This window comes from Myotis myotis, unplaced genomic scaffold (assembly GCF_014108235.1).
Source record: "Myotis myotis isolate mMyoMyo1 unplaced genomic scaffold, mMyoMyo1.p scaffold_m19_p_14, whole genome shotgun sequence".
Lineage (NCBI taxonomy): Eukaryota > Metazoa > Chordata > Mammalia > Chiroptera > Vespertilionidae > Myotis > Myotis myotis.
Window position 1 is genome coordinate 1878158 of NW_023416318.1, and position 17669 is coordinate 1895826.

The following is a 17669-nucleotide window of genomic DNA, read 5'->3' on the forward strand; positions in this document are numbered from 1 at the left end:
AGGGAGAAATCTCTCTCTTCCCGCGTGCATGCATGCAGGCACACACACACACACACACACACACACACACACACACGAAAGACCATGTGAGCATAGTGAGAAGGCGCCTGTCTACAAGCCAGAAAGAGGGCCCTCACCCAGAGCTGAACCTGCTGGCCCCTGGATTTCCCCAGCCTCCAGAACAGTGAGAAGTAAATGCCTGTGGAGCTTTGCTATACAGTCCAAGCTGACTGAGCTAGAACTGCGGGAACTGGCCCACGGTTTCATGGTTCTAGGTGGCGGAGTTGGGAATTGAAACTATGTTGTTATAAATTTCAACGGAAGTGAGGTTTGGAGGAACAGGGAAGGAGGCAGAGAGGGACGGCAGGGGCTGGCCTGCACGCAGCCCCTCTGGGCCTCAGTGTCCTCAGCTGTAAAATGGTGATGACAGCAATAGTAAGCACTTCCTATGGCTGATGCTTAGCACAGCACCTGGCCCATAGTGAAGGCTCCGTCCGTGCTTGCTGTATCGCGTTATCCATGGATTTGATGGGTGCAGGGGGTTGGTTAGGAGATGGCTGCTGTGATCCAGGTAAGTGATAATGAGGCTCAGGCTCACGGTGGCAGTGGGGATAAGAGGCTGAGGACTTTGAGAGTTAGTCACCATGGAAAATACGCAGTGGTGGGTGGGATGTAGTGGGTGACAGAGAGAGGCCTCCAGGTGGCGTGGGCGACATGGTGACATTGGCAGAAAAGGCTAACACAATGTGCTTGGCGCTGAGCTAATGTCTCTCCCTAGGTATCCGGAGCCTCACCCAGCTTGATCTTCGTTTCATCATATTTATCAGACCACCCGACATAGGTTCATATTTTACGACAGTTGGGGACTACAGCCTCGTCAATTTGACACACAAATCCACCACGGGGATCAGGCGGCCTGACCTGCTGGCGGTGTCCAGGAATCCCTCCGGGCCCCAGGAGGAGATACGGAAGTGGCCTGAGGGGTTGGATGATAAGCTTGCAGGGCCGAGGGTGTCACCACGGCCGGGGTCAGTGGGCCCTATGAAGAGGACTCAGCGATGTAAGGAAAGTGGCCGTAGACCTCAGGTAAGCTGCAAAGTCAGGAAGTCAGCCACGGACAGAGACCCCGGGTTAGAGCAGCAGATGCTTCTGAGGCAGGTGCGGCACGGTGGAGGCAAGTTAGCCCCCCGGCCTTGTCCCTTCTCGGGAGGAGGGAAAGAGAAGGAACCCCCAAAGACTGAGCATTTCTTCCGGGGGGAGGGGGAGGGGATGCTGCATGAAGCCCACAAAGCTGGAGGGTGCTTCACGCAGGGAGAGACTGAGTTACCATCGATGGGCCCACCCACTCCCCATCTGCTGGAGTGGGCTCACAAGCACTCCCAGAGGGATAAAGAAAGCTGCATTTTGCTCCACAAGCGTGGCTCAATGGTTGAGCGTTGACCTATGAACCAGGAGGTCACGGTTCAATACCCAGTCAGGGCACATGCCTGAGTTGCTGGCTCGATCCCCAGTAGGGGGCATGCAGGAGGCAGCTGATCAATGATTCTCTCTCATCATTGATGTTTCTATCTCTCTCCCTCTCCCTTCCTCTCTGAAACCAATACAGTAAGTATATTTTTAAAAAGTTGTACATGTATGTATATAAGAACCAACTGGAAAAAGTAATTTTACCGATGGCCCATTTCTGGGAGACTGTGAAACCTATTTTTCTCTGTAGACACAGAGCTGTCCTGGGAGTAAACGTGCCATGCACAACTGGAGAGGAGCTGCTGCTTGGGCCGGGATGCTGGGCCACAGGGAAGTTCCACAGCTTCTGCAGGAGGGAGAGCAGACCTCAGACCCCCTGGCCCGGATGCCTTATGGCCGGCGCGTAGGATGGGATCTGGGCAGAGATTCCTTTTCACTAAGGCACTGACATTCATTGGTGAGGCCAGGCCCCGTATTGATGGCCATTCGTGGGGCAAAGAGAACCTGCTGTCCTGAGAAACAACGGACTTCTGGCCCAGAAGGAAAGAAGCAGGAACAGAGGAGCCTCCCTCTGCTATAAAAGGATCAACTGCCAGATGCCCGGGCGGCATTCCAAAGGCTGGTGGGGCCTCCGGGCCGGATGGGGGTCACAGCAGACAGCCGGTGGAGAGGGGGTGGCTGGGGTGCTGGCTCACATTGTACCTCCCGGGAGCAACCAGCCAGGCCTGCGGCCGCAGGACTCACTCAGGCCACCGCTCCTGACAGACAAGTCGGAATAACAGGAAGGGTAATCCCGGTGTTTCTGCAGCTCTGGCTTTTGTCACTGCGCCGTTCCCAGCGGCATTATTTATGACCAGGAAAAGTGGCAAACGGGCCGCATGGTGGAGAGCTCTGTCCGGTGGGAACAGGAGTAGATTGGTAGGTTTTAAAGTGCAAGGCGCACTCCCAACTGGACAAGCCCCAGAGGACGCACTCGGGGGGCATTAGATTTAAAAAAAAATCATCACATTGAAAGACGTTATAAAAGTTGTGCTTGTTCAATTCACCATAGCTAAGATCTGGAAACAGCCTAAGTGCCCATCAGTAGATGAATGGATCAGAAAACTGTGGTACATCTACACGATGGAATACTATGCTGCTCTAAAAAGGAAGGAACTCTTACCATTTGCAACGTCATGGATGGAACTGGAGAGCATTATGCTAAGTGAAATAAGCCAGTCAATGAAGGAAAAATACCACATGATCTCACTCATTCATGGATAATAGAGACCATTATAAACTTTTGAACAATAATAGATACAGAGGCAGAGCTGCCTCAAACAGATTGTCAAACTGCAGCAGGAAGGCCAGGGAGGGTTGCGGGGCAGGAGGTAGGGGGGTAAGAGATCAACTAAAGGACTTTTATGCATGCATAGAAGCATAACCAGTGGACATAAGACATTGGGGGATAGGGGAGGCTAGGGGACTGTCTAGGGCGGGGGGATAAAATGGACACATATGTAATACCCTTTGTAATACTTTAAGCAATAAAAAAAAAAAAAAAGTTGTGCTTGTTATAAAAGAAAAAAAATCCGCAACAGAAGCTCAGAGAGTGAAAACTAAAACGGCCACTTGCCTTCCCTCCTCCACCCACTTCAATCCCATTCTCTCCCCAGAGAAGACACCTCAGTTTGCTGGGTGCCCTTCCAGTCCAGGACACAGAGGTTTACCTCCCTCGTTCAAATGGCTGCGTAACTCTTCACATGTTATGCGGATTGTTGAGGTTTTCCATTGCTACAAGGCTGCAGCGAGCCCAGTGTGGCGATTTCCAAATTGGTCTCCGTGTGTGTGTGTGTGTGTGTGTGTGTGTGTGTGTGTGTGTGTTTGCACATATGTGTCAATATTTCCTTAGGTCAGAATCTTACCCTGGAATTTCTAGGTCAAAGGGCATGTACATTTTTAAGTGTCACCAAATTGCCTTAGCAAAGGCCTTTGCATTCCTACCAAATATTTTCATGCTTTTCTTTTGCAGATGAAGAAGCAGATGAAGATAAGTTACCCAACTTCCTAAGGTCACAGAGCTAATAAATGTTGGAGACAGGATGGGACTCAGCTCAGTCTGGCCTTGTCGCAGTCTCAGCCAATAGGAAAGTGCTGGAGGCAGTGAGGACTCTGTTAAGGGTGGGCAACACTAGCAAGGGTGTTTGGAAGGCCCAGGAGTTCAACAGACTTCTTGGGGGGTTTGGGGTGGGGATCTAGAAGGAGCTGGTGTTCCTAAGCATGGAGGAAGTGAGCGATGGGCTCCCTCTTTCTCCTACTGCTCTTGCTGCATGAAGGACCATCGCGACACAACACTGGGGTCTTGTGGATGTTCACTGCCTTCTTAACACGGAGGCTGCAAAGTGGAGGCCAGAGGGGGTGGTCTGGAGGCCCTTTCTGGGAGCTAATCTGGGAAATTTCTTTTTTTAAAATTTTATTTTATTGATTTTTTACAGAGAGGAAGGGAGAGGGATAGAGAGTTAGAAACATCGATGAGAGAGAAACATTGACCAGCTGCCTCCTGCACACCTCCTACTGGGGATGTGCCCGAAACCAAGGTACATGCCCTTGACCAGAATTGAACCTGGGACTCTTCAGTCAGCAGGCTGACGCTCTATTCACTGAGCCAAACTGGTTAGGGCTGGAAATTTCTTGTTCATCCTTTGTCCCACCTCCAATCAACTAGCAAGTGCGGTGGATTTTACTTCCTCAATGGCAATTCCCTTCTCTGCATCCCCGGCCAGGGCCTGGCTTAGGCCCCCATTGTCTCTCCAAAGTGGTCCCACCTCATCCATTTTTATTCCCTCTGATTCGCCTCCACAGGGTCTTTCTAAAGTGCACCTTGGTTTGTGCCACTCCTCTGCTTAGAGCACTTCAATGGCTCTACAATGCCTTGCAGATGGGGGCCACCATCCCCTGTCCCCTTCGTGGGTCCTGCACCTTCCGGCCCCAGCTTTCCTCTCCCTTTCTGTTACCTGCCTTGGTCTGTGCGTCATTCCGTGAACATAGCTAACTCTCTCTCATGCCTCCAGGACACCCTTTGTCTGTTCCGCTTCTTCTCCCTGGAATGCTGTTCACTGGCTGATGCCTGTTCAAATTTCCGTCTCTGTTTAGTCAGCATTCCACTGGGAAACTCCCCCTGGATGACGGGCTTGGTTATGGGCTTTCATGGACTCTTTTAACACACATTCTACCATATTGTAATTTTATTTTTCTCTTTTTGTCAGTCTCTTGACCCTGGCTGCACATTAGCTTTATCAGGGCAGCTTTAAAATACTGCCAACCTCCCCCTCCCCCTGAGATTCCGAGTTAACTAACCAGATGTGGAGCCTGGGTTCCAGTAGATTTTAAATAGTCACCCAAGAATTCATTTATTGATGAGAGAGAGAGAGAGAGAGAGAGAGAGAGAGAGAGAGAGAGAGAGAGAAACATTGACGTGAGAAAGAAACAGTGACCAGCGACAGAAGCCTGCAACCTAGGTATGTGCCCTGACCTGGAGTCGAACCCACAACCTGTTGGTGTATGGGATGACACTCCAACCAACTGAGCCACCCGGCTTGGGCATGGGTTTCGGGAGTTTTCAGAGGTCCCCAGGTGATTCTAACCTGCAGCCAGTGATGAGCGCACACAGTGCTCTGTACAGAGCTCCTGGGGTCCAGTCTGCGTAGTCATGGCTCTAAACCCCTTACTCAGCACTGAAATGCCCAGGGATTTAATAAGTGAGTAGAATAAATGGATGCAGCAGTTTCTAGAAGGGATGAAGGAGTCATTAAGGAAAGAAAATGATGCAAACCAAACACATAAGCACGTTAGAGCTTTTGGAAGGTTCTAGAGAACAATGAGACCCATAAAACTTAGCAGTCACTCAGGTCACTTAAAAAAATGTTCACAACTGCCTTAACCGGTTTGGCTCAGTGGATAGAGCGTCAGCCTGCAGACTCAAGGGCCCCAGGTTCGATTCCGGTCAAGGGCATGTACCTTGGTTGCGGGCACATACCCAGTGGGGAGTGTGCAGGAGGTGACTGGTCAATGTGAGTGTGCAGGAGGTGACTGATCAATGTTTCTCTCTCATCGATGTTTCTAACTCTCTATCCCTCTCCTTTCCTCTCTGTAAAAAAATCAATAAAATATATATTTTTAAAAAATGTTCACAACTGAACTACAAAGCAAAATGGAGACAGACTCATAGAGAACAGGTACTCAGCTGGAGGGCAGGGGGATGTGGGGGATAGAGGGGTTGAGGGAGAGAGAGAGAGAGAGAGAGAGAGAGAGAGAGAGAGAGAGAGAGAGAGAGAGAGAAAGAGAGAGAGAGAGAATCATGGCGGTGGGCAGCAGTGTGGTGATTGCAGGGGTGGAGGGGGATGGGTGGAGGTGGAAGAGGGAAGAGGGCATAAAAGGTGATGGAAAAATGTTCAGTTTTGTTTACTTTGGATTCATAGTAAAAATCACACATTTACCAGTAGACTACCATCACTCATGTGTGGCTGGTCCCCCCTTGGAAGCCTTCTCCTCTAAGAATTCAGAAACTGATCAGTCTGGGAAGACCATCCGTCGCTCTGGGGCTTCTACACCATTTAGTTTCTAAGTAAAGATGTAAAATGAAAGACTCTTAGTGCTGAACACCCCACTTTGTCAACTTGCCTCCTTTTTAGGTCCTCAGAGGGCCTCTCACTGGTCAAGAAACACTCAGGCCTCTTTCATAATAAACCCAACAGAAAAAAAGACAGAGAGAGAGGTTGGAAAGAAATTCAAAAATAGGGTTACAAAATTTGTGATATATATATATATATATATATATATATATATATATATTCAGAGGATTTGTTAAAAATGTTGGTTCATAGATTATGACAGATATGGCCCAGTAAGGAGATAATAAGTATTGACTTAATTGGACGGTGATATCATCTTTGTTTAAACCTGACAACACTTCTCTGTAACCATAGGTATAATCTGGTGGCGTTGAAGTCCTTTCGTTAGCAAGGACCCACGCCAATATCCCTACGGTTGTTACTCTTCTTAGGCCCTGGGCATTTGCACGTGGAGGACCCAGCGTAGAGAAGTGCCGCTTCCTGAATTTTTAATGTCAGTTCTCATCTGTGGTCAAGTGAGGGGATCAGCCCAAGAATCTGGACTGAATTGGCACACCTACTTAATGCATGTGGTTTTTTAAAAATCAGTTTTATGGGTTCATTGTGCTTTGAGAAAGAGAGCCAGTTTGATCTTTTGTTTCCAATGAATATACTAATCAGCAAAAAGCAGCCTAGAGAAGAATGACAAGTAAATGTTGGTAAGATCAATAGGCCTTGGGTAGGGGGCTGTGAGGACATGGGAAGAGTAAGTAAGGGGCAAAAATGAGCACATGCATTCTTAGAGGAAGTTACTGATGTGGGCTCTTTCCATAAGAGAGGACCCCTCGGTAACATAAGAGGGGTTGGTAGCTAACAAAAGCCTCTTGAGAGGAGCATGCTGGTCCAAGTTTGGGCCAAGACTGAACTATGGTATTGCTCATGCAGCCATCACCTGTGATTTGATAGGAAGGCAAGAGGTTTCCAGATTGGCTGGAGTAACCATGAACTTTGTTCCCATGTTTGATTAATAGAGATTGTCCCCTTCCCTGAACTTTTATTTGCAGATATCAGAGGAGGCGTTCATTTTTCCACTCCTCAGGAGAAGTCAGGAATGAGGAAGTGGGGGAGAGAGAGAGGACGAGAAAAAGAAAGGAGGGAGCGAGAGCAAGAAAGGAGAGTGAAGTGGAATATTGGCAGTTGGCAGTTGGAATGAGTTGGCAGTTGGTACCAGCGAGGCTTGAGTTGGGGTGGATGGAGCCAAAGATTGGGGACTTGGGTGTAAGACAGAAATAGAAATCAGAGATATGAGAGGAGAAAGGGGGAGCAACCAGCTGGCCTTAAAATTGGAGAAGAGCCTAACCGGTTTGGCTCAGTGGATAGAGCGTCGGCCTGCGGACTCAAGGGTCCCGGGTTCGATTCCGGTCAAGGGCATGTACCTTGGTTGCGGGCACATACCTAGTAGGGAGTGTGCAGGAGGCAGCTGATCGATGTTTCTCTCTCATTGATGTTTCTAACTCTCTATCCCTTTCCCTTCCTCTTTATAAAAAATCAATAAAATATACTTTAAAAAAAATTGGAGAAGAGATGTCTCGCTGAATGACCCTGGGAAGAGGACTCATGGGTCAGTCTGAGGCTTGTTTCAGTTTAACACTTTAGCCTGGTGGGTGTGGCTCAGTGAATGAACATTGAGCTATGAACCAGGAGGTCACAGTTTGATTTCCAGGCAGGGCACATGCCCAGGTTGAGGGCTTGATCCCAGTACGGGGCTGCAGGATGCAGCAGATCAATGATTCTCTCTCATCACTGATGTTTCTATCTCTCTCTCCCTTTCTCACTGAAATCAATAAAAATATATTTAAAAATAAAATAAAATGACACTTTATTCGGTTTATCAAATAAGTCAGTAGGATGGCCAAGTGGGGTGGCAGGGGTACCAGGAGGGCTTAGGACTGCGGGCCAGTGTCCCTGATACCCCTCCTTTGTTTCTTACTCCAGTCCTTTAAGGTGCCCTGCTAAATAATTTTATGTATGAATAAGAGGCTTACAAACCTTTTGATACATCTAGTCCAGGCTTTACACAGAGCCAAGTACCTTTGTTAAAATGTCAGTTTTGATGGTTCTCCAGTGATGTTCTTTTCCCTCCAGATGTAGTGGTTCTCAACCTTCTGGCCCTTTAAATACAGTTCCTCACGTTGTGGTGACCCCCAACCATAAAATTATTTTCGTTGCTACTTCATAACTGTAATGTTGCTACTGTTATGAATCGTAATGTAAATATCTGATATGCAGGATGGTCTTAGGCGACCCCTGTGAAAGGGTCCATTCGACCGCCAAAGGGGCCGTGACCCACAGGTTGAGAACCGCTGCTCCAGAGTGAAATACGAAGCTCTTTCCCTGGCCTGCTTAGGACCCAGCAGCACCCTGCTTCCTCTTCTGAGCTCATCTGCCATTCTCCCCTCACATACTCTTCTCCACAAAATTCATTTGGTCTGTCTTTCCAGAATGAAACTCAGAATCTTCATGCCAGCACGTACTTGGGGTCAGATAGACCTAGGTTTGAGTCCTGGGTTAAAGTACATTCCAACTGCGTGTCCTCAGACAATGGGACTCTCTCTGCTTTTTGATCTGCCTGAACTCACTGAAGGGAGGAGTGCTTCACACGTACAGTGTCTGGCACATACAGTGTTACTGCTGACAGACAGAAAACATGTTAAAGTCCATGTCTGCAGCCTCTGTTCTGGCCGTGAGTGGCACGGATCACTTCCACTCTTGAGACCGCCCTGGCCCACTACACTGCTCAGGTGTGAACCGCTTCTCCCAGCCCACCCCGACCCTTTCTAGAGGATGCCAGCAGGGGCAGCCTGGGCTGCGGTATTTGGCCGAGGAGCTAGCTGGAAGACACAGCAGAATGAATGTCCCAGCTCAGGGTTGCTCTCACAAGCTGGGGATTCTCACCTTCGCTTTTAAGGTCTATGAGGAGACTTGCATGAGTATGTGAAGGTGGGAAATTGGAGGCATCCTGGGCATCCATTTCTGGGAACGTAATAGAGAGAGAGAGAGAGAGAGAGAGAGAGAGAGAGAGAGAGAGAGAGAGAGAGAGAGAGAGAGGAAGGGAGAGGGATAGAGATAGACACATGGATGAGGGGAGAACCCATAGGCAGCATAGATAAACGCCTGTACGCACCACCTCCCACAACCATATCAAAATTATAACTAAAATACAGGACAACTATCATTCAGAACTGCCTGAAAGCTGATTGAATGGAAGTCCTACAACTAGAGAAGAAAACACACTGAGACAGGTAGGAGGGGTGGAGGCTCAGAACAGGCTGGTCCAGCACCCACATGTGCCTTTTTTTTTTTTTTTTAATTGTGAGGGAGATGTCTCTGTGGAGGCCACCCATGAGTAGTAAGGGCTCCCAGCCCCACACAAGACCACCAGCCCAGGGTTCCAGGGCTGGGTAGAGAAGTCCCCGCAACTTCGGGCTATGAAAACCAGTGGGGATTGTGGTGAGTAATGAGGAGGCTGCTAGAATCCCAAGTGTTCCTCTTAAAGGGCCTGTGCACAAACAGCTTTCTCCCAACAGGAGTGCTTGCAGGGGTCATTGTTCCTGTGCTAAGTAAGACCTTCCCTATCACAGGCTGACTGGCAGCCATATCTGAGTCTCCATCAGCCTGGGTCACGACTGGCAGGCATATCTGAGTCTCCATCAGCCTGGGTCACGACTGGCAGCCATATCTGAGTCTCCATCAGCCTGGGTCACACTGTTTACTCCACCCTGGGGATTCCCTGAGACCCCAACCCATCCAATCTGCAGCCCCACCCAAGCTGTTTGCAGCAGTTTTTCCATATGAATGGCCTGTCCTGGCTCAGGCTTCAGACTTTGCTAAATTCTCTCAAAGAAGCTGTAGCTGATGACAGTGTGCCCCAAACCTATCAATAAAAGGCCCAAGGCCAGGCACTAGTACCAGCCTGCCTTGCTTCACAGCTGGTCCTCACAGCCAAATGGCCTGAAAGTCAACTCCTCCCAGGGACAACAAGAGCAATCAAGGGTCAACTACAAGACTGTGCACACAGGGGTGCACCTAGAGTGTCCAGCTCAGGTGACTGCGGAGGCTGAGCCACTGGGCCCTACAGGATACCTACTACACAAAGCCATCCCACCAATTCCAGTAGACTTAGTAGCTCTACCAAAAACAGAAACAGAAACAGGGAAGCATCCCAGTGACAAAGAAACATGTCACAGTTTAAAGAAATGGAAGCAAGTAAACTCCTTTTGTGGTAGTGAAACAGGAATTTTTAGGGGTGAAAAAGACAGGTTTTAGGAAATTTTAGAAATCAAGGGGACCATGGAGGAAGCACAAGTCTGCAGAACAACAGAGGATATGTTTCTTTTCTTTTCTTTTTTTTTTTTTTTTTTTTTTTTTTAGTGGAACCTTTTAAAAAATATATATTTTATTGATTTTTTACAGAGAGGAAGGGAGAGGGATAGACAGTCAGAAAAACTGATCAGAGAGAAACATATATCAGCTGCCTCCTGCACACCCCCTACTGGGGACTTGGCCCGCAACCAAGGTACATGCCCTTGATCGGAATTGAACCTGGGACCCCCCAGTCCACAGGCCTACGCTCTATCCACTGAGCCAAACCAATCAGGACCAGAAGATATATTTCCATAGAATGAGGGAGCTGAGAACAGCACAAGGTCTATATATTTATTTCATTTTATTGATTTTAGAGAGGAAATGAGAGGGAGAGAGGGAGAGAGATAGAAACATCAATGTTGAGAGAGCATCATTAATTGGCTGCCTCCTGCATGCCCTCTACTGGGGATCGGGCCTGAAACCCAGGCATGTGCCCTTGACCGGAATCAAACCCGGGACCCTTCAGTCTGAAGGCTGATGCTCTATCCACTGAGCCAAACCAGCTAGGGCTAAAAGGTCTATATTTACAAAATAAAAGGAAGGAAGCCCTTCATCCAGAAGGAGAAGAAGAAAGCCCAAAGGGAATAGGAAAACAATAAGGAAGGAGGTTCAACCTTTGAGCCCAGGAGTTACTATAGTAACCAGTCTAAGGGAATAGTGACCAATCAGAGGGGATATCAAGGCACCAGGATCTACAGCCTTTATAAGCCATAGGGAAAAAAGAACTCAGTGGGACCCTTTTCCCCTCCCCATGTGGGAGTCTGTTCTGTGGGACTCTTTTCCTCTCCCCACGTGGGAGTCTGTACTTGTTCTTTAATAAATTTCCACCTTTGCTATCTTCTGTCCATGGATTCATTCTTCGACTCTGGCAGACAAAGAATCTGGTTCCAGTCCAAAAATTCCGTTTCAGTAGGGAGAAACAGAAGTGAGAAATGCAAATAGGCGACTCTCTGCATTTCTGAGCTGGGAGAGGAGCTTGGTTCCCATTTACCAAGGAGGAAGTAGAGGGGTAAGGTGTATCTGAGTCTCATTTTAGAGACTCTTTATTGAGCATAGGACCAGGGCTCCAGAGATTGTGAAGATGCAGGTGAAAATTAATAGTTTTTGGAAGGCAAAGAGGAGGAGCATTTAGTTAGGAAAATGGTCAACAGTTAGGGTGTCACTAAGTTCAGTGAGCAACGATTCAAACCAGCCAGCTGAGAGACCCCATGAAACTGGGTTGCTAATGAAACCTGCTTGCTCACCTTAACAAATGCCCACTGCAATTTTCACACCCCTGGAGAGCTCCAGGCAGCCCCTAATGCATGGCGACCTGAGTCTGGGGCACATCTGCTGGTGGGGTGAAGGACAGTGGAGGTCTGGGCTGGGGCAGGGACGGGCATGGTAAATCATATGCTTTTTCTGTCAGGCGGGCACATAGAATCCTGCGTGATGGGTCCATGGTAACTAGGTGACCAGGGAATGCGTTCTGGGTGGTGGCGCCCACCAGCAGAATGGTCTTCAGTTGAGAGGTAGCTGCAGAAGCAGGAGGGGCTTTGGCAGCGATCTCTTCCTGAAGTGGTTGGAGTTCTCTGTACTGATCTCTCCCCACCCCTTTTACATGAGTTTGGCTGGTTGCCACCCTCACAGACTAGACAATTCAAACAGAAGCAGGGCAGCAGAGGGAGGTTTGCGGGGGTGGAAGTTGGGGTGGGAAGAGGAGGCCCTGAGCCCTTCTGGGGCGCTGTGCCCAGCATCCGGGGAATTCAGGGAGCCAGGTTGAGCTTGCTTGAAGGGTGCAGCCTAGGGCTACTCCCACCAGCCCTGTCATTGTTGGGAGGGTGAGACTGCTGAAATCGGGGTAGTTGGGGGACAAGTAAATGTGGTGACAGAAGCGAGAAGTGGAGGCACACTATGGGGAACATATTGAGCTCAATCCCATTCCCAGCCCCAAGCTGGGCTGGAACTCAGGACCAACAGAGCCAGACTACAAGTCTGAAGTTTATGAGGAGACGACTGGAAACATGGTGGCGGGAGCACCATCGCCGGAGTTGGATGTGGGAGGCAGTGAGCTACAATGCCTGCAGCACGTCATTGAGCCAAAGATGCCCAAAGGTAAGGAGGGGGTGGGCGCCGTCCACGCTCAGGTGTACCTCTGGATTTTCTTGTTCCCTGGGTCCCCTGGGAGAGATCTAGAGCCTCAGGCTCCTTCTTGCCTGGAGCTGACATTTTTAGGGCTGGACACCAGGGAGCAAGGCTGGCTGTGCCTGGCTCCCCCAGCCCTTATTCTCTCCCCATGGCTTCTAGCCTGTGTCTTTCTTTTGTACTACCTGAATGCCCAGGCCATTCCCTATTTTAATTTTTCAAACCTGTCTGAGACACTCCAGTCCTCAGCCATTCTTGTTTATAGCTCTAGTTAGTGTTCACGAGACTTTCCAAAGATTTTTGGGTACAGTTTCTTCCTTTCTCAATGAAAACGTTAATACCCTAACATTGAGTATCCATTTTATTTATCCATTCTTACCTATCCCGATGGTACCTACGTGAAGGAACCAGGTAAGAGCTTGGTGGTACCCTTGCTCCCACTTGTTAAGGTAGCTGATACTCAGGACATTTCACACGCAAACAATTTTGGATTTGTTCTTTAAATTCAAAATAGAGACGGACATAGGAGAGGTTTTATGGTGTTAAGTGAGCTGTTTTCAGTTTCCTGGATAGAATTGGCCTTATTTCTTCCAACTATAATTTGAACACAGAAGGAAAGAAAAGTGTGGGGAGAAAAACACACAATAAGTGAACAGTGTGAAATGTTACTGCCAGCGCTGCAGAGAATAGTTTTTGTTTGTTTAATATTTTTACCCAAAGGAGAACCCATGGCGTTCTGATTACTTCAAAACTGCCACTTTCACACAAATGGCTGTCCTAATTTAGTGACTTAACAGACTTCCCTCTTCTAAAGGAGAGGTTGGTGGTCGGTGAGACTGTTCGTTGTTTAACAGTTTAAAACAATTAAAGACAAACGAATATAATTTGTAATATAAAGCTTTGGGAGTTAAGATGCTGGATCCTACACAAGAATGCTTGTCTCCATGGCTCCCTGTGCCCCCTCCCCTCCTGCCAATAGAATCCTGTTCAACTTTCAGACTGGTGAGGTGAAAGTTCTAAGGACTAAAATGGTGGGGTGAAGGGAAGGGTAGGTCAGAGAAGAGGGAGAAGAGAGGGAAAAGAGCAAAATGGTTGATTTAAAGTAATTATGGGTAGCAATGTGACTAATGAACACTGTGTTCTTTGAAGTAGAAAACATTCTATGATAAAGATGTTAAAACCCCATTTGTCCATTGGTTTCGTTTAAATGCCAGATTAGCTGACCTGTGTGGCTCAGTTGGCTGTGTTTCAATGAGTTTGTTCTGGTGACTTTCATTTAAAGCCAAGAATGCCCTGGACAGAGGAACATTGACCTATGAACCAGGATGTCTCAGTTTAAGTCCCAGTCAGAGCACATGACTGGGTTGCAGGGATCAAAGCAAGCAATGATTGACTTGATTAAATCAATGATTCTCTCTCATCATTGATGTTTCTATCCTTCCCTCTCTCTTCCTCTCTGAAATATATATATTTAACTATTTTTTTTTTCCTGTTGGGCGAAGATCCATTAACTTGACTGAATTTTTTGGTAAGGTTGTGAAGAAACAGTTACTTTCATATATCGCTGGGGAGATGCAAAATGGTTAGACCCTATGAAGGGAACATTGTCATAACCTCACAAAAATTGCTGATGCATTCATCAAGAAATCCCACTTCAAGGGATTTATCCTGAAGACATGAGTTAGATTTAGGGTTGGGATTATAGTTATGGCTAGGGTTTGGACTAGGGTTAGGGTTGTGGTGACCCCCAACCATAAAATTATTTTCGTTGCTACTTCATAACTGTAATTTTGCTACTGTTATGAATTGTAATGTAAATATCTGATATGCAGGATGTATTTTTATTGTTACAAATTGAACATAATTAAAGCATAGTGATTAATCACAAAAACAATATGTAATTATATATTCAATATGTGTTTTCCGATGGTCTTAGGTGACCCCTGAGAACCACTGGTCTAGTGATTCTCATTACTCAGAAGTTGGAATTTTCAGACCAGTGTTCCTACACAGATCTCTAATTTCCGCCCCCTCCTGTTTTTTATTTTGTCTTTTTCTACTTTCTATAGATTTTGACTTATGCTCCAACCCTTCTATTGAATTCTTTGTCTTGCCTATCTTTTTAATTTAGAGAGTTCTTTTATACTCTCTCATTCTTCTTGTATTTGGTTATTTCTCGAATGTAATTTTTTGTCTTTCTGAGGTTGAGTAAGAATTATTTTTTAAAGTTTTTTTTTTTTTTGCTTCTGAATGTCATCACTCCCACTGATTGTACTCTTCCTGTTTTGACCCCTTAGTAGTTGGCTCTCCTTAGATGTGTAACGGTCCCTGGCCATCCCATAGATCTAATTGGAAGCACTGGGAGTGAGCAGGCCTTGTATTAACTGACAGGCATCACCGCGAGGGTTTGGGGGCCACGCCTCTGATTTCTGAACCGGCCTTGGTTCTGTCAGAGAAACTGGCTTTCTTCTTCCCCTCCCTGCCACTCTGTGGGCACCGAGGTTGTGCGTCCTGTGTTCTGCCAGGTCATGACCACTCCTTTACTTAGTTGTCAGCTTTCAAACACTAAACATCATCCCCTGTTTATCCTGTATCGTGAGTTACCTTCTATTTGTCTTTAATTCGAATGAGGTATTTCTAAAAGGAAGAGGAGAGGAAATGGGTTTGTGGTCAGTCCTCCATGTTTAACACACATGTGGAACATATATGTAAAGTGTAAATAAAAGTTTAAAGTCTTAATTCAATATAATTAATAATAATAATTCAGATAATATATTTTGTTATTCCTATAATTAGCATTTTTTTTTTTGCTAAAGCCTTGATTAAGAATTTTATTAAAACCACACACCCTGCCTTATGCCCCATTTATGTGCAACACGGATGGAGCAGTTTTCATTCAAGCATGAAGTGTAAATTTTTAAGTTAATTAGGGTCATTAAATTTCTAATATCCAAAACTTGTCTTGTGAAAAAGTAAGAGAGAAAAAAGTAAACTTCAACTTTATTTTATTTTTATATATTTTATTGATTTTTTACAGAGAGGAAGGGAGAGAGATAGAGAGTTAGAAACATCGATGAGAGAGAAACACCGATCAACTGCCTCCCGCACATCCCCCACTGGGGATGTGCCCGCAACCAAGGCACACACCCTTGACCGGAATCGAACCCGGGACCCTTCAGTCCGTAGGCCGACGCTCAATCCACTGAGCCAAACCGGTTTCGGCATGAACTTTATTTCTTAATGGGTTACAATGAGGCAGCACGCACAACGGGTGGGGGCAGAATTTCAACAGGATCACTTGGCCTTTGGTAGTACAGCTTGTGTTGTGACTTATTAGGCTTCTAGATATAATTATTTTCCCAGTCTTTGCCATTGAACCTTAAGTTTACTAAGTATCCCCTTTCTTTCCTTGTGTAGACGAAGAACAGTGAACATGACAGGCATGCACTGGAAATATCAGGGAGCCCCCCATCCAGCAAGCATGCCGACAGCCAGACATGCATCGATGAGCAGGCCATCCATGAATTTTTGGAAAACCTAAAAAAAACCAAGAAAAGTCACATCTGTGCCATCTCATTGGACCACAATTTGGCAAGCATGAAGACAGCAAACTGATGCAGCTGGCACCCGCCTACCCAATGGTGCCCCACCCCTACCATAGCATGCTACCATCACAGAGGGGCCCCTGGAGCCTCCGAAGACCCCCAAGGCATCGGGTCTAAGCTCTTTTCGACCTGCACCTCCTTTCCAGCTGTTGGTTCCTTTCTGCTACAAGGAGGATCTGGGTAAGAGTTGCAAGACCATGAACAAGCTCCTACCTCAGTGTACACCCGAACAGAAGCACGTGGACGGAGAGCTGGAGCCAAGGAAGAGCACAGATGTTTTGGAAGGAGACATGCAGACTCTGGAAGTCACAGCTTATAGTGAAAGCATAGTGAAGTCTCTGGAGGAAGTACAGAGAGCCCTCAAAGACCTGGAAAAGCTGGTGAGAAGAGTTCTGAAGAACACGAATCATGTTTGCTATGAGACCAGCCTCTAATAAATGTCCTTCATTCTGTTGTGCCCAGATTTCAAGGTTCCCAAAAAGCCCACCAGGGAGCCAGCCAGTCCGATGCAAAAGCAAAGAGTCCTTCATTTCGAACTAGTTCGGCTCCCCGACCACACTCACCGATGCAACGGTAAGCCCAGTGGCCGAGAGCGAGAAGCCTGATGGGACTGTGGGTTTTATAGGGGGGTGGAGTGAGGGCAGGAGAAGGGACTGTGGGACCCGCCGATTGGCCAGGTGCGAGTCGGTGTCTCATTACACAGGATGTGGTCATAGTGATGGCGTGCACTTCCCTTGATTATCATTGGTTACTCCAGAGAAATCCTGGGTGTGGCTAGCAGAGGGTTGGGTTTCCGGGAAGAAGCCCCGCCGAGCACATGGCTCTGCCCCAAAATGGAGGACCCAGGGTAAGATGGGGGGTGCAGTCCTCGCCCCTTGATAGGCGTCCTTCCCCAAAGGCCGCTCCCCAGCACCCAGGAGCCCAGGGTGCTGTTCCCCCATTGGAGGGGCTCGGGCCGCCCCTGCTCCCCCAGAGCCCCAGGCCTGCCCCCTCTCTGCGGCCCTCGGTTTTCCCGGGCAGGAAACTAGACCGGGGGCGGCCAACCCAGAGCCAGGTGCCAGGAGACGGGTGGGGACGGGCTGGGGGGAGCCTGCCGCGGGGAATGCCGGGACCGACCATGGGGAGCACTGGGCATCAGGGCCTCTAGGTTGAGGTCTCGTCCTTTCACATTCCTTCCAGAAGACCAGCAATGAGACCAAGCCTGTGGCCCCTCGACCCCAGCCAGTGATGCATAAGACATTGCAGTAAAAAACAAATTGTTTTAAGTATTACATGTCTCTTTTTCCCCCCGATTACCTCCTCCCCCCCCCCCCCCCCGCACCATTCCCACCCCCTAGGGCAAGCCCCCACCGCCCCCAGGGTTTGTGTCCATTGATCATGCTAATACGCATGCATACGAGTCCTTTTGTTGATCTCTACCCCCCTCTCCCTCCCCTGCCTTCTCCCCAAGGTTGGACAG

The 17669-nt window shown here is 47.8% G+C and overlaps 1 pseudogene; it reads left to right on the plus strand.

Annotated features, from left to right (window-relative positions):
* The first annotated feature begins 553 nt into the window (after nt 1–553).
* LOC118669383 lies at nt 554–17438 on the plus strand (annotated as a pseudogene).
* Nucleotides 17439–17669: the final 231 nt, after the last annotated feature.